Raw genomic sequence first — 21,959 nt, 5'->3', positions numbered from 1 at the left:
AGCCTATTTTAACCAACTTACAGCTGGCTTGTAACAACTTGTAAGAAACTAACAGACTTGCTGACTCATCACAACTAACTAGCTAACCGACTTAGTTAAGCTATAACAGGGTAGTTGAGATTATAGCTACTTCTCGATCAAGGCCACCAGCATACTTGTCAAAGATCCCAGTCGCAAACTCACCAATGCACCAGCGTCGACACTAATCTCCCATGAATTCTAGACAAGCTAGAAGATATGCTCAAAAGATGAAAAATGGACAACCATGGGGAGCTCTTGTGTGTGGTAGTGGTATGGGGTGATTTTTGTCGGTATTGAGGTTCCGCCATGGAGTAAAACTGGTGGTCCTGGTAATGCTCTCGGCGGTTTGCCACTGGTTATAGCGGTAAGGTCTTTTGTTCTTTGAATGATTTTTGTATGTTGATTACACTTGCTGATAGTGAGTTGACCCCACATGAGTAGCCTATTTTTGGAGTATAAGACCTCATATAGACCTGAATAGGATAACCCGTATATGATTTCTCCGGAACTTTGCTAGTCTTGAAATTGACTTTAGCTGAACTTCAAATGACTGAGTAATTTGGAATTAGACATAGGATTGTCTAAGTTAAAAGTATACGAAAATTGTTGTTGACAAAACCTAGAATGACCATAAATAATCCAATTGACCAGATCTATAACCACTGAGTCGACAGTAACTTGACCCAAAGTGACCTGTATCCAATATGACCAGTTAAAGGCACACGTGGAAGAAGCACAAAACACAAAATTAACAAACTCGAAGTGTATACGACATCTCAAATGACCATAACCATGCTCAATCCGAATGATCTCTTTATCATGTCATAATTATTGAGGGCTTATTTTGTCTGACTGTCTGAGGTCATGACGTACACACCAACATTCATAGCATTACCAAACAGGCTAATCATTAGCTCCGTAAAATTTTCCCACCATGAAAGTTACTCTAAATTTTTCGTGTTAGCAGACCCTAAATTTTGTAGGACTAAGGCGTTGTTGTTTATTGTTAGGCAAATGGACATCGAGTTATGACAATTGCTCCAGGGTACGACCAATGCAAATATGGATGGGATACAAGTGTTACAATTTAAGTATGTTTCTATAATTCCTAAGAATTCATCTGGTTTCTCCTTCAAACAGTATTTGTGCAGTTCTACTTCCCTTTTCGGTTCTCATTTACTTTCTACCATCTATAGGTGAAAGTTGGCGATAGAACAGAACTAGTTCGGTTGTTTCATTGCTACAAGCAGGAAGTAGACCGTGTCTTTGTTGACCACCCAATATTTATGGAGAAGGTTCGTCCTATGTTTCACTTTGGCTTGCTGTTTTAAACTGAAACAAATATGTGGCGAGTTTTCAATAGGTAACTGACAATTCTCTTATACTTGAATATATAAGGTTTGGGGGAAAACGGGAGCAATAGTATATGGTCCTATTGCTGGTGAAGATTATGAGGATAATGAACTCCGCTACAGCCTTCTGTGCCAGGTGACTTTTCGAGACAATTTTGCAATGCTTGCGTATCAAATTGAGTTTTTGTTACCTAGAAATTATCTATTTGACGAGAAAGTCCGGCACATGGAGGAAGTTGTAACCTTATAGGAAACACAGAAATATTAGTCAAGTGCCTTAAGGATCTTGCCTATGCCTCGATAAGGGAGATGGTTATACACATTCCTACTTCTGTGTGGATAAAATGGCCATGATACAAATCATACATCAAATTGTAGTGATTGACTGATATTTTCATGGTATAAGAAACACAGTTTAGTGAACTATTTTGCTATACTTGTATTATTTTCGAATGCCAATGAATAGTTGGGTTTTTGCTTCATTTTAAATTGAAAACGGTTACAAAAAAATTAAAAATTCAGCTGGATGAGCTTAATCCCTTGAACTCTAGAATCATATTATTATTCTTATCAATCTTATGTTTCTTCGGCAAGAGATTGATATCTTTTCTGGTTTTAGGCAGCTCTGGAAGCGCCTAGAGTTCTTGCTCTTAACAGCAATCCGTTTTACTCTGGTGTATATGGTAGGTTCTGTGTTCAAAATCTTGTTCGGGAGTCTCTGCAAGATTATATACAACTATGCAAGACATGATTGATTTTCCTACTTTTGTAGGTGAAGATGTTGTCTTAATTGCCAATGACTGGCATACTGCCTTAATTCCTTGTTATTTGAAGAGTATTTACAAGTCTCGTGGCATATATCAGAGCGCTAAAGTAAGTTTTCACTCCTATTAGGTCTCTAAAACAGAAATCATAATCAACGAAACTGAGTTGGTGATGGCGGGAGGGAAGGGCGGGGCCTCATATAATTGGTAGATTCTTTTGTTTTAGTATTTTAGTGGGTTAATGGGTATATTTATAAGGTTTTAAGTTAGCTGGGTTGGTCTTACATTATCGTCTTTTTGTTTGTCCGTCACCTCGGAAATAAAAATTAAAAATGCATGTAATGCAACTAATTCTTCCATGGTCCTGAATATTGTTCAACTTTTGTTAAGTTGCCTTCTGCATTCACAAGATAGCATACCAAGGCAGGTTTCCATTTGCGGACTTCCCCCTTCTCAATTTTCCGGACCAATTTCGGAGCTCTTTCGACTTCATTGATGGGTATGCTATTGTACAAGTAGAATTTAGGGAGTTACAAAAGGCATGGCCTGTTTTATGTAACTATTCTTCTAATTGTATCTTCAATATATTTTCGACTTATTTCTCTTTTCTATTTAATCATTTTAACTTGCTTTTGATCGCCTTTCCCAAAATTCTTTCAGCAATAGTTGGTGATATTACACCTTGCGATGGTGTTTCTAAGGAGGAGAAGAATCGTAGGGAACAGGAAGCACTCGAACATATGTGCAATGTCTTCGGCGGAGGATCAAGAGGTATCCTTTATTATCTCTATTTTACTTGCCAATTTATATATATATTTCTAGGGCCTTGAGGGGAGTTCCCTTTCAGTCCTTGCCTTTTTAGTCTCCGATATAAATTTCCAAGTTAAAGGTCAAGTTGCTTCATGAATTCAACAAGTATTCATCTATAGGTTTTAGGATGAAGTATTGAAGAAAATTCTCACTTGGTTTTGTGGGAATTAGTTCTCACATGGATAACATGTTCTGTTACATTGACAATGAATATGGGTAGGAGGTTAAGGGATTAAGAGCAGCTGGTGAAGCTTATATAAACCGGGCTGCAAAAATGGCTGTCAAATTGAATACGGGAATCTTTTACGGGAGTCTTTGTCACTTTTAAGTCTCTGTCACATTTCACTATTACAAGGTTCCCATTAATTTGATTATTCACTTTTTTCAGTTGACCATTCGTATGCTTTTACTTCAGAATGGTATTTTTTACCCGTCAGTACGGGAGTATACTGGAGTATACTAGAGTATCGTCACCTGCATATTTTTTCTTTGAGAATACCTTATTAAATAATGTAATTTGTTAGTCTGAATTTTTTGTTATGATGTCTTAGTCTGTCATTAGAGGAGGGTATTTTAAACATATAGTTATATCAATTTTTTTATGATATCTAATTGACTTTTCTCCTTGAGATTGTAGGTGATCTATATATTCTTCTACTACTCTGATCAAGCACTATTGACTACTTGAGTATGTCCGGTTGAAACGTTGAGTTGTGTTAGGTTTGTGACATCGAGTTTGGATTGATATATTATTTTATGTAAGTTTACTAGATGTTTAGAGAACATTTAGTATTGATTAGCTTAGTAACTAAAACGTTTGTGGATTATTTATACATTGGATTGTATTCGGAACTTTGTTTGGTTGAATGAAATGTAATATTGTTTTACATGCATGTGATGTATTAGTGGTTGGTTAGATTTTTAGTTGCAGGTTTTTAAGTTTTGGTATCCGGATTGTCTGTTTTATGGGGAGATGGTGCCGGAATTTAAGTAGCAAATTTATGTATAAAAAAATATATTAAATTGCATTTGATCTTGAATGAAATGATGCAAATGAGGTAAACGAAATTTCGCTATAACAAAATATCAAATGCATCAGTTCTTATAATAAATGACGCAAAAATATAAAGAAAATGCATCGGTTTTATAAAGAACTGACGCAAATAACAACTATTTGCGTTAGTTGTACATATTTATTGCGTCAGTTGTATGGACAGACAGAACTGACGCAAATGGCGATTTATTGCGTCGGTTTTTAAGATAAAATTGACGCAAATGTTGAACATTTTACGTCAGTTTCACAATTGACGCATATCAAATACGTCCCCTCCATATACGTCAGTTAAAAGCTGACGGAAAAGGCCCTTTACAACTGACGTAATATGGGTTTTTTTCCATTAATGAAGGTTTGAAAATCGTCATTACGATGGCGTGAAAAGGGTTTGTAACGGTCGGCGAAAGATCGAGATTTGAAATGGCCATTATGACGGCGCATAAAAGGTGTTTTTGAAACGTTTGTAAAAATTGGGTTCGAAAATCGTCATTACAACGGCATGAAAAAGTTTTGCAACGGTTGACGAAAGACCTAGGTTTCAAATGACCATTATGACGGCGCAAAAAAAGTGTTTTTTGACACTGTTGTAAAAACCGGGTTTGAAAATCGTCATTAAGACGGCATGAAAAAGGTTTGCAACGGTCGGCGAAAGACCGAGGTTTGAAATGACCATTATGACGGCGCATAAAAGGTGTTTTTGAAACGGCTGTAAAAGCCGCGTTTGAAAATCGTCATTACGAGGGCATGAAAAAGGTTTGCAACGGTCGGCGAATGACCGAGGTTTGAAATGGCCATTATGACGGCGCAAAAAGGTGTCTTGATAGTTTGGAAATGACATAGAAGGACTTATGATCACATAGCACATAAACACTCACATTTCATTATATATAGTGCATAATGCTGACACGGATTTTGGCTTAATAAGGGTGGTTACACACCAAGCGATCTATCCTCGATTTTCGAGGGAGATGCCAATTCAAACAAAATGTGTAAGGTTGGTGTCCTAGCCTCGTGCACGTGGGAAGTGAATGCTCTTTGGTGAAACAAAATGGTGTAACGCCAATGGTATGCTTGACATAATCGGGATTCAAAACGTCGGGATGAGAAAACTCACTCCGAGGGACGTTCCAATCGGTCGATAAAGGTTAGGTTGTGGGCCCGGACAAGGAACCCGTCTTATGACCATAATATCAATTAATGCACTCCAACCAAGACCTCGTTCGAGTTTCACCATCTACGGATAGAAAAGACACAAGTGTCCTAGTTTTCCCAGCGCAGTCGCCAATCTGTGGACATGGGCCATCTGCACGCCAAACCAATCCGTGGACATAGAGCAGTCGGAAAGCCACGTTCGGTGTCGTAGAAATGCTTTCGACCGGATCGCTTTAGATCGGTTGGTTTCATCTCGGTGAAGGTCTCAAAACAATGCAGAGATGTTCGGAGTCACCACCAAGCAGTTATGGGATGCCTGGAAACCGTTCGAATCCACTTTGTACTTCGGTCAAACGAAGCAAAAAGCGGTGCTTGACATAGGTACAAAAGATAAGGAATCGTTCCTCTTTAGCATCCTATCGCTAGAATGACTCTCGTTCGCCCTGGATAAGGTCATCCACTATCCAAAGTTTCTGAGTAAGAGGTGAGGGTATGTATTAGGAAGCTCTTTAATCGATACCCCAATCCCACCCGCGGTAGCGACCTCTACTAATCGATCTTGGTTGGTTAAATGCAAAAGTTGATAAAACGGGTTAAATGCATGAATGTGAATCCACAAGTTTAAACCTAACATGTGAGATTTGCTACGTTGGTTGTTTATCCAAATATCAAGTAATTGATGTCGAGTTGGATTTAATGTTGGTTTGCATGCAAGACGGAAATTGAACATCCATTTACCAAGTTAGGTTTATGGTGCTTAACATGATCTATTTGTCTTAAAAAAAGTGTTTTAGAATGCAAAGTGTAAAATGCAAACTTATCAATCTGATCCGCTTTGTATTTGGGTTAACCGAAGTCGGGATCATCCTGGACGAGTGCTAGAAATGGGACAGGAGCAGTGCCAGGCAGCCATTGAGGCGCGAGCCTGTTGCCGATTCAAGGGTGTCTGCCCAGGTTTGAAAACTGGAGTTTAGGCAGCCTGTTTAGGCCCGAGCTCAGTGACGACCCAAAGGGAAGGGGGGCGGGGGGAGGGGGGGGGGGTGGGGGTCTCTGGTTGTTGAAAACGTTTCTGAAATCGTTTGTAAAAGGGTATTAAAACCCAATTTTGTTGAAAAGGTCGTTAAGACCGTTTTTGTGCTAATATGAAGAACGAGACTCGGAATAATTATCATTGTCTTGATAATATTCAATGTGGGTTTAGTTTTGCAAGCTTGACATGAATAGTTTTAAAAAAAGGTGTAAAAATGCTTGATATGAACTAATTATATTAAGTTCATTTCTTTGTAATTAATCGAAGTTTATCATCGTACTCGGGTTAAACCGACATGGTATGTAGAACCAAGGATAATTATCCATGTATGACTAATATGTTTTTTTTTTCAAATGTAAACAAATGAATAAGAGGGCTTTAAAATACCCTTTAAAAAGGTAATTAACCAAATATTATCACCTAATCACGGATTAAACCGTGATGGTATATGGAACTAAGGGTGAATATAATCCATGGTTAAAAATGCTCATCATAAAATATTTGAAATGATAAAAACCGATTGCAAATAAGAAGTGAAATAGAGGAAAGACGAACTTAAACACATTTGAGTTCTGGCCTAGGGTGCCATAAGAGGCGCGAGGTACCTAGTTGTGACTAGGAGCTTTTGCCTCAGGTCAAAACTCGGTTTTGGCTCGATCAATATGTAATTTGGATTATGTTATGCATGTTTTATCATGTTAAAGTCATAAAAATAGATAAAAAGAATATGAAAGAAGAGGATTAATTACACCCTTATACTTACATGCTAGGTTGCTTGACGAGAAATCGACAAAGTGTAAAAACTCGTTAGTCGAAAAACTCGATTTAAAACCGTTTATGTGAAATATGGAGTGTTGCTTTGCTTTAGTGATGGTGTAGTTGGTCGAAGTGGTAAGCCAAGTGATTTAATGCACGATGACGGTACCAAAAGATGTGTAAGGCTCGTATTTTCAATCAGTAGGTCGAAAATACGTGTCGGTTGTTGATTCAAGAATTCGAGGTCTAGAATTTTAAGGGAGAAAAGAAGGGGGCGGACTCTCGCGTACCTTGAAATGGTGGCATTTGAGGGGTATTTATAGAGGATTTGTTTGGTGGTGTGCGTTTTGGGCGACGTGGCTGTAAAAGCTGCAAAAGCTGCTTAAAGAGGCGCGAGCATGTCCGCAGGTCTTCGAGTTGTCTTGTCACTATCACGCATTTGAATTTGTGGTTTGTTCTATCATATGTTTTGTAGGATATGATTGTTGTACTTGACCATCATGTATTCCGGGTATACTTAGCATGGAAGCATTGTGAGGTTTGTTTTTTGTGTTTCACTTGGTTTGACTCGTTGTTGGAGTCAGGATTTGAATTTTGAGTCGGTTTTTGGTCCGGTGTCGGTTTTGACTCTAGTTAGTGTCATTGTGACCCCGTCGTCATGCATAAAATAATCCAAGTATTTTTGAAATGTTTTGAAAAAAAATTTCATTTTTGAAATCGTTTTTTGAGTTGTCCGATGTGTTGTTATATAAACCGTCGATCAAATGTAGCAATTCCAAAGCATGTTGTAGTCCGATAATCATCGGGTGTTTGTTTGGGATTCGAAAAATACCGGGTATCTAAAAAAACGTTTATCGTATGTTGAATCGGGAAACGTTCATTCCGGGAGTCTGGCCAGGTTTAGACTAGGGCCGTATTATGTTATCGTCGTCCTACCGGGAGGAATTGAATCTAGAGAAGTAAAAGTCTTGGATAGTTTTGGTTGTTTGCATATGCCGTTTACCATTGTAGTCATTCTTGTGTTGACTAAGCCGTGTGTATACTTTCTTTTCGTATCCTATGCTTTTGTGATCCCAAGAGATGTATGATAAATGTTCATTGTCGCCTTCTCATATCAAGCCATTCATGTTGCCATGTATATTTATTGTTCATTCTTGTTTTATCATATCAACTACATATGTTGACATATATGCTTATTGTCCATTCTTGTCTTCTGATATTAAGTTATGCATGTCGATATTGTGGGATTTATTATTGTATGCATCCCTTTATATTTAAGGATTATAACGAATTATAAAGTGATGATAACTAGTCATAAAATAAATTGCATAAACAAAATCGTAAGGGATTAAGAAATAACCTTCGGTCCTAACTTTTATGGCCTATGAACAATATCGCAATGATATTCTCCTATCAGTTGCACCCAAGATGCTCCGAGAAATGCCCCTCAAATTGCTAGAATGAGATCCCCAATTTTCTGTAAAAATCAGGGTTTATTTGTGTGATTTTCTGATAAGAGAAAATGATGAGCAAAAATTAGGTTTAGAAAAAAAAAAAAACCTAACTCTCCTTATAACCGAGTATATGGAGAAATAGGGTTCATTTTGTTTTTCCAAAAATCAGCCCATATGAACCGAAATAATAAGGATTAAAATCCTTATTTTCGGTTATTCAAAAATGTATAAATGTGTTAAAGATAAATTGTCATCTAGTGAGGATCGAACCCATGACCTCTTGGTTTGAATACCCTCACTATTACCACTATGACACATTCATCTTGTTGATATTAAATATAACCGATTACATTTAATTACGAATTAACAGATTAATTCGTCCAAGCTAACATTACATACATTTAATTAAATATAACTTATTATATTCAATTTACGAATTGACAGTTATATCGTCTCAATTAATATTATTTAATCTTCATTAAATAATTGTCTCATCAACACATTGACTAACTGTTTAGTCATATAAGGCATCAATGTGATTATATTTCTATAACCACATCTCTCAAACACATCCTATAGGTGTGACCTTTAGGGACCAGTTGATCACCGCCATCTGTATGATAATAACGTCAAACTTTCTAGCAAGCCAACCGTTATTAGGTAATCGTTAATCAACTGATTAAAATACGAAGTATACCCTTGTGAACCTGTAAGAGATTTACAAATGTTATCACACTAATTTGTGGAGGACACAAGCTCCAACAAACTCCCACTTGTCCTCACAAGTGTATGTGCGATAACCGATTCTCATATCCTAAAATTTCTCCCACTCAATGTAAAACAATTTGCAAATCCGTATTCACAAAGGTCGTATTTTACAAGCGATCATTATCAAGAGTGGTTTCCCCGACTAGAGAGTAACTTAACTGATAAACGAATCAACATTCGAGCATGGCCATGCATTTCAGTTACAACTCCTCGAGTGGCGCTGAGAAATAACTATACCTGATAAGGGTTGGATATTTTCCTCAACTCGAATCCTGCCGATGTAAGCACAGTATGAAATGACCCAGAAAAAATCTACTTAGCCTCCAGTTACGGCAGACCGTGAGAAAGAAACCAAAGTCACCCAAAAACTGCGTTAATCTCAAGAGACAGTCGATAGTCAAAAGAATCGACTCTAGGAACACAATAGATGTCCTATCCACAACCTGGCACCGAATGTTTTAAACATTTAGGACTCCATTACGTTGTCACAAAAATTTGTCCTAAGAGGTATCGTTATAATCTCGCATTTGTGATCGATCAGTCAACAGTTTGACTTATGGCTCGTTGAATCCACCATCAATTGACTGCACAATATAATAGCCAGAGTTATCAGCTCTTGTAGGCGATTACGGACCAAACAAAATATAATGTAATTCAGTTCACTTTGTGGCGTTCAAAGTTGTTAGTACAATCCACATGAAAAATAAAATATTATATTAAAACGATGAAGTTATAAATAGTATATGAAAAAGATAACGTATCGAATTCATAATCAACTACTATAACTCAGGTACACATTTAATTCTCATGAAAATAACGTGCCCTCCATGCTTATCATATTTCAATGGCTCAGTTGTAGAATCTGCTACAACTTCCTGTTTGGAACTATTCCAGCTGACCGCTGCACCATTAAGAGTAAAAACGAATCTAGACTGAGATTTCTAATCATCTCGATCCGTTTGGAAGCTAGCATCTGCGCAACCAATTGCGCATAGCTTAGTATCGCCTCCATAAGTCAATACCCTATCCTTAGTCCTCCGTAGGTACTTGGGGATATTTTTAACAGCTATCCAGTGTGTTTCACCTGGATTCTTTTGGTACCGACTCATTATACTCAATGCATATGACACGTCTGGACGTGTGCATATCATGGCATACATGATTGATCCTATTGCAGATGCATAAGGAACACGACTCATGCGCTCAATCCCTTCAGGCGTCGTGGGTGACTAAGACTTGCTCAACTGCATCCCAGACGTCATTGGAAGGTTCCCCTTCTTGGAGTTGGTCATGCTGAACCTCTCAAGAATCTTATCCAAATAAGACTCCTGACTTAGTGAGAACGTCCGTCGTGATCTATCTCGGTAGATACAAATTCCCAAAATGCGTTGTGCCTCACCCAGATCTTTCATCTGGAAATGGTTCTTCAGCCTTTCTTTAACCGAAGATAGGAGAGGAATGTCATTCCCAATCAAGAGTTTGTCATCAACATACAATATCAAGAATACAATCTTGCTCCCACTTGACTTGATATATAAGCATGGTTCTTCGACCGATCGAGTGAAACCATACTCTTTTATCACCTGGTCGAAACGATGATTCCAACTCCGAGAAGCTTGCTTAAGTCCATAAATGGAACGCTTAAGCTTGCATACTTTCTTAGGATGTTCAGGATCTATGAAACCTTCGGGTTGCACCATGTACAACTCTTCCTCCAAATAACCGTTTAAGAAGGTGATTTTCACATCCATTTGCCAAATTTCATAGTCATGAAATGCGGAAATCGCTAAGATTATCCGAATGGAACGTAACATGACTACGGGTGCAAAAATTTCATCATAATGCAATCCGTGCACTTGAGTGAAACCTTTTGCCACAAGTCGTGCATTATAGGTATCTGGTTGCGCGTCTACAGAATGCTTTATTTTGTAAAGCCATTTACACTGTAGAGGTTGTACCTTATTAGGTAAATCAACTAGATCCCATACGTTATTCTCATACATGGAGTCCATCTCGGATTGCATGGCTTCGAGTCATAGCTTTGAGTCGGAACAGGCCATAGCACCTTTATAGGTAGCGTGTTCATTACTCTCAAGGAGTAAAACGTCATTCTCCTCGACCATACCAATGTATCTGTCCGGAGGATTAGAGACTCTACCCGACCTCCTAGGTTCCTCAGGAATATGAACCGTGTCATCAGTTGGAGGAAAAACTTCCTCCATCCGTTCCTCAGTTGTTGGTTCTGGAATCTCCGACAGCTCGAAGGTTCTATTACTCGTCTTGTTCTCGAGAAATTCTTTCTCTAAGAACGTCGCACTTGCCGCAACAAAAACTCGATGTTCGGTAGGCGAATAGAAGTAATGACCAAATGTTCCTTTTGGATAACCTATAAAGTATGTCTTGACCGATCGCGGGACGAGCTTATCCTCGTGTCTCCACTTGACATAAGCCTCGCAGCCCCAAACCCGAAAAAAGGACAAGTTAGGGACCGTTCGCTTCCACATTTCATATGGAGTCTTGTCGACAGCTTTAGTCGGACTTCGGTTAAGTATAAGAGCAGCTGACAAAAGAGCAAAACCCCATAATGAATCAGGCACTACCGTGTGACTCATCATGGATCGAACCATATCAAGTAAGGTTCAATTTCTCCGTTCGGACACACCATTTAATTGAGGTGTTTCAGGTGGAGTTAACTGCAAAACGATTCCACAGTCTTTAAGGTGTTGATAAAACTCATTTGAAAGATATTCGCCACCCCGATCTGAACGGAGTGCTTTAACCTTTCTACCCAGTTGGTTTTCAACCCTGTTCTGGTATTCCTTGAATTTCTCAAAGGACTCACTTTTATGCTTCATTAAGTAGACATATCCGTATCTACTCAAATCGTCCGTGAAAGTGATAAAATATCTATAGCCATCTCTAGCGGTAATTGACATAGGGTCACAAACATCAGTATGTATGAGTCCTAATAGGTCACTAGCGCGCATTCCAACACCTTTGAAGGAAATTCGAGTCATTTTGCCAATGAGACATGATTCACACGTGTCATATGTAGAAAATTCGAATGCGGGAATAGTCCCATTATCGACGAGTTTCTTCACGGGTTTCTCATTTATGTGTCCCATTCGACAATGCCATAGATAGGTTTGATCTTTGTCACCAATCTTTAATTTCTTATTATTCACGTGTAATACTTCCGTGGTTTGATCTAAGATGTAAATTCCATTCATGTAAACTGCTTTGCCATAAATCATTTCATTAAAAAGAAACCACAGGTATTATCCTTTATTAAAAATGCAAAACCGTCTATATCGAGTACGAAAATAGAAATAATGTTCTTAGATAAACTGGGTACATAGTAACAGTTATATAAAATAACTCAAAACCACTAGGGAGTTGGATTCTTCGAGACTGCAGCAACTCGTGCTCCATTCCCGACTCGCAGGTCCACATCACCCTTTTCGAGAGGTATGATGTTCTTTAGGTCCTGCAAATTATTACACAGATGAGAACCACAACCAGTATCAAGTACCCAAGTTCCGAAACATGTATGGTTAATCTCAATCATATGAATATAAGATGACATACCAACAGGAACGACGCGGCCTACTTTGATGTCCTCACGGTACACGGGACAATTCCTCCTCCAATGTCCAGTCTTGTGACAATGGTGGCACTCAATGTCACCGCCCTTGCTCTTTGCCATGCCCTGTGAGCCACTAGTCTCACCGGGCCCACTCTTACCGTTTCCTGGCTTCTTAAACTTTGGCTCACCTACAGTTAGGTCGCCATGAGTCTTGCCCTTACCTTTACCCTTGTTGAAAATCGTGAGAACATCCTGCTTCACACTCCCACTCAATTTCATATCCTTCTAGGTCTGTACGAGAAGGGAGTGTAGCTCATGAGGACTCTTTTTCAAGTCATTCATGTAGTAGTTCGCCCTGAAAAGGGCAAAACCATCGTGAAGAGAATGAAGCATTCGGTCTATGACAATGCTCTCACTGATTTTACAATCAAGTGCCTCCAGCTTCTCGACATTCTCAATCATGTGAAGAATGTGTCGGCTAACCGGTTGGCCCTTCCGGAGTTTCGCATCAAAGAAGCGACAGGTATGCTCATAAGTAATGATTCTCGGTGCCTTTGAGAAACGTTAGTGAGCGTGGTGAAAATCTTGTTTGCACCCTGAGCAATGAAGCGTCTCTGCAAATTGGTTTTCATTGCAAAGATGAGTACGTTCTTTATCGCACCCGCTTCCATAACGAAGTCACTATAAGCGAGTGACTCGTTGATTCCTACATTGGGGCCTGGGTTGACCGGTATTGGCTCAGTTAAGAACTTGAGCTTACCGTCAGCAATGGCAGCATTCCGTAGTGCCGCCTCCCAGTCCGCAAAGTTGGACCCATCATTCTTGATCGCGTGGTCGATTCATGTGGTCCATGAAAGCTTTCAGCCAGGACTCGCGATCAAGTGTGGCACTAGGCATTGGGATTGCGTTATTTCCAGTCATTTAGTTGTAACAGTATTATCAAATTAATCGTGTTCTATACTGCGAGAAGAAGAATAAAAATAATAAGCATGTGCATCGTTTATAATTTTAAGTCTAATGAACTAATGTCATAACGCGAAGACTCAAAACATTTATACAATTGACCTCCCTCAAGAATTATATAAATGATCCCAAGACTCAATTATCGTAAATTGATAAGCCAACCTTTTAGCTAATTCTACCGTTAGAATTCTTGGTCGATAAATTTCTGCAAATTCTATCTTTAGTCCATTATAATCACGAGAAACTCTTCGGACTATGATGTTGAGGTAAACTAAGTCAACACAACTACTTACCCAACGTAGAAGGGGTCATATTATGCCTACCGACGAAGAAGGGATTCATAGTTGTTTGCCCTTATAAAGACTAATCTCAATTTCCGTTTTAGAGGAAGATCCCATCAACTTAATTTAGATTCATTTTAAGTGAACTAATATCTAGCATGCGAGAATGAATAAACTAAGGTGATGGCTTAATGAATATATGATATCTGTATGTCCATGAAAACTAACATACATTCTATATGAGTCAATTTTCATGCATTTTAGTAGTAGGTGGTTTGGTTTAGGCGGAATATGATGCATAAACTATCATGTGAATGAAAAGCAATAGGAATGAAAACGTAAAAACAATAATAAAGTCCTAGTGTGGCCTATCCTATCAAAATGAACATTAAATACAAGTTTGGAATCCATCCTTGGACCCGAGAAGCTTGTCTCGATGTTCCATCTTGATCCATGTAGCGGGAGTGAGCTCCAATCTCCATCTTTAGTCTTCTTTGAAATTACAATAAACAAATTACATAATAAACCTATTTATTACATTCTAATTTCAAAACCCAAAACTAAAGAAAAAATAAAGAGAGATACGAGATCTCATAATTACATAAAAATTATGTTTCCTTCATTACGAAAACATAATTTGACTAAAGCCACACTAAGTATTAATAATTACAACCGATTGCAAAAATACATAAATAAATTCATTCAACGATTCATTCAACAAAAATAAAATGCATCAACTAAAAATAAATTAAACATACATGACATAATTTCTTAATTATGTTGATTAATTTTATCCAAACCACATATTTAAATTAACAAATTAAGTGACAATTCCTCAATTAATCACATTAATTTCAAACTTAATTCATATTAAACTTGTAATATGAATTTAATCCATCAATATTTTAAACTGCTTTAAAATAATTAGGTATCTTTAAATTTTGTGAACCGCTTCACAAAAATTATCATACATTATAAATTTAATGTATAAACAAAATTTGCCAAAACAAAAAAAACAAAATCCTTTTTTTTCTTTTTGGTCTCGGCTGAACAGTAAAAAAAACAAGATTTTTATTTTTATAATTTCAGCACGGCTAAACTAAAAACAGACAGAAAACAGCTTTCCTTATTTTGTACACGGTTTTATCTGTAAAAACCGAAACAAGACAATTTTTTTTTTTTTTTAAATCTGTCCTCTGTGAACAGTAACCACGTGAACAGTAACAGAAAAAAAATTTCTTTTCTCGGATGCTTTTCAAATCGGCATAAACAAAAACAGCCGCAAAAAACTTTAATCGGTTTTTCAGGAGAACCCGGAAGAAAGAAAAAAACAGATTTTTTTTTTTTTTAAAAAAATACTGTTCATCCGTGAACAGTAACGGAAACGGAAAAAAAAAATTCCACGACTCAAAAAAAAATTCCAGCCGATTATATTTTTTCGCAAACCCTAATTATTGTTTACAAACAATTTTATGAGAATCATCAAAATTAAAATTCGTGGCCTTGGCTCTGATACCTCTTGTGGGATTTATTATTGTATGCATCCCTTTATATTTAAGGATTATAATGAATTATAAAGTGATGATAACTAGTCATAAAATAAATTGCATAAACAAAATCGTAAAGGATTAAGAAATAACCTTCGGTCCTAGCTTTTATGGCCTATGAACAATATCGCAATGATATTCTCCTATCAGTTGCACCCAAGATGCTCCGAGAAATGCCCCTCAAATTGCTAGAATGAGATCCCCAATTTTCTGTAAAAATCAGGGTTTATTTGTGTGATTTTCTGATGAGAGAAAATGATGAGCAAAAATTAGGTTTAGAAAAAAAAAAAAAAAAAAAAACTAACTCTCCTTATAACCGAGTATATGGAGAAATAGGGTTGATTTTCTTTTTCCAAAAATCGGCCCATATGAACCGAAAAAATAAGGATTAAAATCCTTATTTTCGGTTATTCAAAAAATGTATAAATGTGTTAAAGATAAATTGTCATCTAGTGAGGATCGAACCCATGACCTCTTGGTTTGAGTATCCTCACTATTACCAATATGACACATTCATCTTGTTGATATTAAATATAACCGATTACATTTAATTACGAATTAACAGATTAATTCGTCCAAGCTAACATTATATACATTTAATTAAATATAACTTATTATATTCAATTTACGAATTGACAGTTATATTGTCTCAATTAATATTATTTAATCTTCATTAAATAATTGTCTCATCAACACATTGACTAACTGTTTAGTCATATAAGGCATCAATGTGATTATATTTCTATAATCAAATCTCTCAAACACATCCTATAGGTGTGACCTTTAGGGACCAGTTGATCACCACCATCTGTATGATAATAACGTCAAACTTTCTAGCAAGCCAACCGTTATTAGGTAATCGTTAATCAACTGATTAAAATACGAAGTATACCCTTGTGAACCTGTAAGAGATTTACAAATGTTATCACACTAATTTGTGGAGGACACAAGCTCCAACAGATATACATGTTTAATGTTCATTCTTGTCTTCTCATGTCAAGTTATCCTTATTATTGTATTTATCTTGTCTTGCCTTAGTTCCGTTCTTAATTATGTTTGTTTTGATATAATATGGCTGGGAGAACCTTGAGTTACTCCCCACTCACTATGGCGTTCATGTTTACATGAATGACATGCGATAGTGTTGCTTCTTGGGGGTGAAGACGTGTGAGCTAGCGAGCGTTGTAGCTACAATGATTGGCCTTCCTCGTTGTAGTTTAGAATCGTATCTAGTTTTATAATTGTGTTTTATTTAGGGATTAAGATCCCGCTGATTTAGCTAAGTTCGGGACGAACTTTGTTTTTAAGATAGGTGGATTGTAATACTACTTCAATTTTCAACTTTTCTTTTTATGTTTAAATTCGAACTTCGGGGACGAAGTTCATTTTAAGAGAGAAAGATTGTAATATCCCAAATATTTCTAATATTAATAATTTAATGTATAAAATTAAAATAATTTAATATTTGTCATGGTTTCAAATTCTACTTTGTATTGAAAAAGTAATTCGGCCAGTTAGAATCATAATAAGGTTGAAGTTCTTTATGTTCAGCCATCTTAACTGTAACTCTACGGTTTTCCTAAGCCTGGTACTCGGCCGAGTATGGCCTACTCGGTCGAGTAAGGGGTGTCGTGTTTCCTGGAAAGTTTACTGCCCAGTAATACTCGGCCGAGTATACTCTGTACTCGACCGAGTATCCGGTCTGACGGGTGTTTTTATTGCGGTTTGATTTGGAAATGATTAGAGTTATATTAACGCGATTATCAGTTTCTAATTACACTTTTACAAAATCTTATCATTCAACGACGCTCTAATCCTCTCCAAATCTCTCCCTTGTGTGTGTGATCGTTAGCAAGTGCATTCATCCCTTGTTCTATCGTCGGTAAGTCCTTATTGCTATAATTTGTTGATTAATATTTTAGGGTTTGGCTTTAATTGTGATTTGGGAAAATGGGGTTTTGCATATGGTGATTCTTATTATGTGATTGTTGTTAGGCGAGGACTTCATAGAGGAGCCGTTCTAGATCGCTTGCTTGTGTCTCTTGCAGTTGTGCTAAGGTAGGGTTTCCCTACTCAATTTTACTATTTAATTGAATTAAGATTGATGTGGTATTGTGATTGTTGTACGATTGTTTATCTGTTTATCTCGTTGTTAGAGTATTGGAGTTGGTGTTGGTGTTGTGATGATTGATGAAGATGATGATGGTTCACGAGGTGCGTCCTCGGCTGAGTGGAGTCACTTGCGGGAGTGGCTTCACGCCCTAGTTTTGCCCTATGTGGAACCCACCACATGAGGGGATGTGCACATTAATGGACAGGGTTATCGCTCGTTGATGAGCGGGGCTTAGGTGGGGATTGGCTGCGGTCCCCCACTGGCGGCGAGGATTATCTGTTGCGATGGGCAATCTGGCAGGGCTACACACTTCAGTGTGTAGTCGGTTGTTGTGTGAGAACGGGAGACGGAGATGGTTGTTGATCAGCTGGTTGTCTTGTTGTACTTATCTTACTTTAATTATTCAGTAACTGACCCCGTTGTTGTTTTGTAAAATCTGTGGTGATCCATTCGGGGATGGTGAGCAGATTATGACGGGTGATGCAGTCGTTTAGCTACGGGGCGGTCCGGGGGAGTCATCACTCGAGTCTAGCTTCCGCTGTTACGAGTTTAGCCGTCTTTGATTTCCGTTATATTGAGATCTTAATACTTTTCTTTTGAGTTGGTTTGAGATAATGTAATCGTTAACTCTATACACTTTAATAAATGTTGTTTTGGAATGGTAACTTTGATATACTAACCTCGAAAAACCGAGATGGTGACAGTCTCTCATGCTAGGGTGGTCCTGGTAAGGCACCTTGGTATGTGGGGGTGTTACACAGTGGTATCAGAGCGATGATTCTGGCATTTAAAACTAATGAACCCAATGAACTTAGGGAGTCTAAATAAAATGAACCCGGGGAGAGTTGTTTGGAGCTACCGCAAAGACTTGGGAGACATCCCGAAGTCGCACTGAGGCCCTTACGATCTCTAACCGGTCACATGGGGGATTCTTGGAAACTGCTGTATGTCGAGTCATATATGTGTAGTACTTGTAACTTGAATTTTGTGAAATGGTTGGATGAAATGGTGAAAGTGATGGAACATGGTAGTATATGAGAGGTGGATTGTGAATTCGTATATGATAGATCTTGAGCATGAAGTATGTTGATCATGTTACCTGTTTAATACGATCTTGAGCATGAAGTATGGTAGTGGTACATGTGCATATGAACATGATGATGTTAATGTTTGGTTGTTGGTAGTAGCATGTGGTTACGGTCATACGTTTATATACATGAATGTTGTGTTTAATTTTCATGCGGGTATGATAAAGGTTCACCTATGTACCGGTTTTCTTGAAGTATTGGGTCGTTATTGTTTGCTTTATTCATGTTTAAGTTGTTTTGTTAAGAAAAATTGATTTGTATGAAAACCGATTATGGAAGGGTTGTCTTAAAACTGTCATAAGTCTAGTTCTAAAAATTATATTGCTGTGATTCCAATTGGAGGTGATAACTTGTCTTCTTAAGATTCTAACGATAGGTCACACGCCCAAAATGACAAAGTAACGAGTGAGATATGACTGTTTTACGAAAACTGAACGATGCTGAGAACTGTGTTGGTACTCGACCGAGTAAAGTAATACTCGACCGAGTAAGGGCTACTCGGCCGAGTATTCCCAATACTCGACCGAGTAATCCTGCTACGACAATTGGGTTAGCTTCTGGAGTCGAAAACTCGGCCGAGTAATATAGTTACTCGACCGAGTATCATGTATTCGACCTAGTATGCCATGTACTCGACCGAGTACCTCGTTTGGCGGTCATTATAAGTTGGTGGCTATGTTCTTACATTTGTTTTGAGTCGTAGGGTACGTGCACGAATTTGTTTTGGGTCTTAAAGCATTCTTTATGTATGCGACGGTCTTGATACGTAAGTTACCAGCTACTATGATGTGGAGAATGCCGGCTTAAGAAGGATAGGGTTGGGTAGAGAGGACATCAGTATACGGGATTGTGATGGATAGTGGAAAGAATAAGTGAATTTGACGAGTTATTGAGATGAGGAGCACATTCTGTGAGCTATGGTGAGTGAATTAGTCGTTGACTTAAGTGGTGTAGTGATGATTGTATATGGTCAAGTGAAGATAGAGCGGTAATGTAAATTCGAGGAATGTTAGAAACAAAAGTTGAAATGAGGGATGTGAAAATCATGGTAACTTAGGATATATAGTGATTTCTGGAGAAAGATGATGGTGACGATGTTGGGTAAAGAGATGAAAATGGTGTCTAGAGAGCTTAGATCGAGGGATGCCGCAATAAGGATTTGTATATAGTAGTTGTTATGGAGATTTATATTACTAGAAGGTGAGCCTAGTGTATAATCATTTGGGAGGTCACGGGATGAAGTGAAGCTTGGTTATCTAGGACTATTAGAAGAAGATGTAATGGATTAAGGAAAAATCATTGAGTGGGTGGGTCTATCGGTGGAGAGTATGAGTGGAAAGTGTGATGAGAAGGATTGTTGATAAAAAATGAATGAGAAATAATGACATAGGCTAATAGAATTTGATTTCAGAAGTAATGGAAAGAGAAGGATGATGGTAAGTTGATTGAACGTTAACAAGGATTAGGAGACATGAAAGTCAGACAACATGGACTGGTGTGATGCTACCATGAGGGCATGAGTTAGAGGAGTATGTATATAAATTACAGGACGACTTGTCAGACTTGAGTTTGAGGATTTAAAGGAGTGGGAAGTTGGTAGAGTGTTTGTGCGGTAGGAGGCTATGGTGGTGAGGTAGATGATTATATAATCAAGGATAAAGGCTGGATGATTGTTGAGGTAAATTTTGTTGTTGGATTTAATGTTCGTTATTTGGGGTGATAACCAGGAGAGGAAATGAATTGTTATATTTAGAGGTGATGGTAAGAGAGTAGTTACATGAAAGATGGTGGCGTCGTAGTGTTGTCACTAGTGGTTAAATAAGGAAGTTAGTTGTTCTAAAGAAATTGATTTTGTGGAGGCCTGATTAGTATTTATAGATGTGAGGGAGTATAAGATGTGAATATAAGAGGTGTTCACTGGTAGTTGGGTACTGATGATATGGTTACGTTCGCCGGGTGGTGATAATTGTGTGTATGAGAGGATATGTTATGAAGGGTATCTGAGTTAAGTTCGGATGAGAGATATTCATTATCAAGTGGTAACTTACGTGATCAGGATTGGCTAGTTAAATTTGTTTATGGGTCCATGTGTAAATGTTTGTGTGAGGTTCTGACCTCACGAGTAACGGTATGGTGTGATAGTTATAAGTCGTTATATGTTACTCCGTGTAATATGTTGCATTGAGTTTTAGCAAAGCGGTTTTAAGAAAGTCTTCTGGTTAAAGAAGTTGTACTGAGTCAGTGTTATGGGATTGTAAAAGTTGTGATGGCTATCGATATGGTTGTTGTGCTTCGAGTGGCGATCTGGGCACGGTTATATAGATTGTTGTTTATTTACTGGCGAGACGAAATTTCGAATATCTGTTATATAGATTGTTGTTTGTTTACTGTTGTTTCCTGTCAGTGTCGGTTTGGGCATATAGAGTGTTGTTTTATTTATTAATGTTTTTCTACCAGCTTCGGCTTGGGAGTGAGGGTAGGGCAGGATATGGAAGAAAGTTGCGTGTGTTTCCGTTGTTGTCATGGTATGGTGATATTCTGTTAATGGGACACAATTGTGAGAGGTTGTTAGAATACTTTCGATATGAGGCATGGTTGACATAGTTGTGTCAAGAGTTTTGTGGAATGTGTGTGTGCTGAGAGCGGCGAGTGGTTCGTGATCTTTATTGGGACTGTGAGTATAGAGTGTTGGGAATTAGTATTACGTTAAGTTATGGATGAGTTTTACGGCAATAAACAGGAGAACTTGAGGATCTAGCGTTAGTGTGTGTAACAATTATGGATCGTGAGTTATGATTGTGGGAATAAGTACATGTATAAAGAAGTGTGTCATTTGGCGGTAATGTTGAAGAGATGGAGTAGTGATTATACTGAGGATTTTATGATAAAAGGTTAGATGGAGTGCAGAATAATTGGAGGCGCGATAACTGTTAGAAAAAGAGAGCTTTGGATATAGGAATGGTTGTAGGTGTTGAGATTATAGTGGGTTATCGTTGACATGCGGTGGTAATGAGGCATATGGGAGGTATACCAAAGGACCTAGTATTAGTGAGTTACGAGGACGTAACATTTATCTTAAGAGGAGTAGGATGCGACAAGAGAGTTTGATGGTCATACAGGTTGCAGCTGGAAGTTTGAGTGTGTGTAGAATAAGGATGGATTTGTGTGATGGTCGATTTCGTTACAGGTAATGGGAGTGCTTGTAGTAGTATGATGTTTA

At 37.9% G+C, this 21,959-nt stretch overlaps 1 pseudogene; it reads left to right on the top strand.

Moving 5' to 3' along the window:
• Positions 1-212: 212 nt before the first annotated feature.
• The window catches only part of LOC141631742 (granule-bound starch synthase 1, chloroplastic/amyloplastic-like), a 32,405-nt pseudogene continuing 10,658 nt past the window's right edge, over positions 213-21,959 (top strand).

This window comes from Silene latifolia, chromosome Y (genome assembly GCF_048544455.1).
Source record: "Silene latifolia isolate original U9 population chromosome Y, ASM4854445v1, whole genome shotgun sequence".
In the NCBI taxonomy this organism is placed as follows: domain Eukaryota; kingdom Viridiplantae; phylum Streptophyta; class Magnoliopsida; order Caryophyllales; family Caryophyllaceae; genus Silene; species Silene latifolia.
This window is presented reverse-complemented; position numbering and strand designations above follow the sequence as displayed.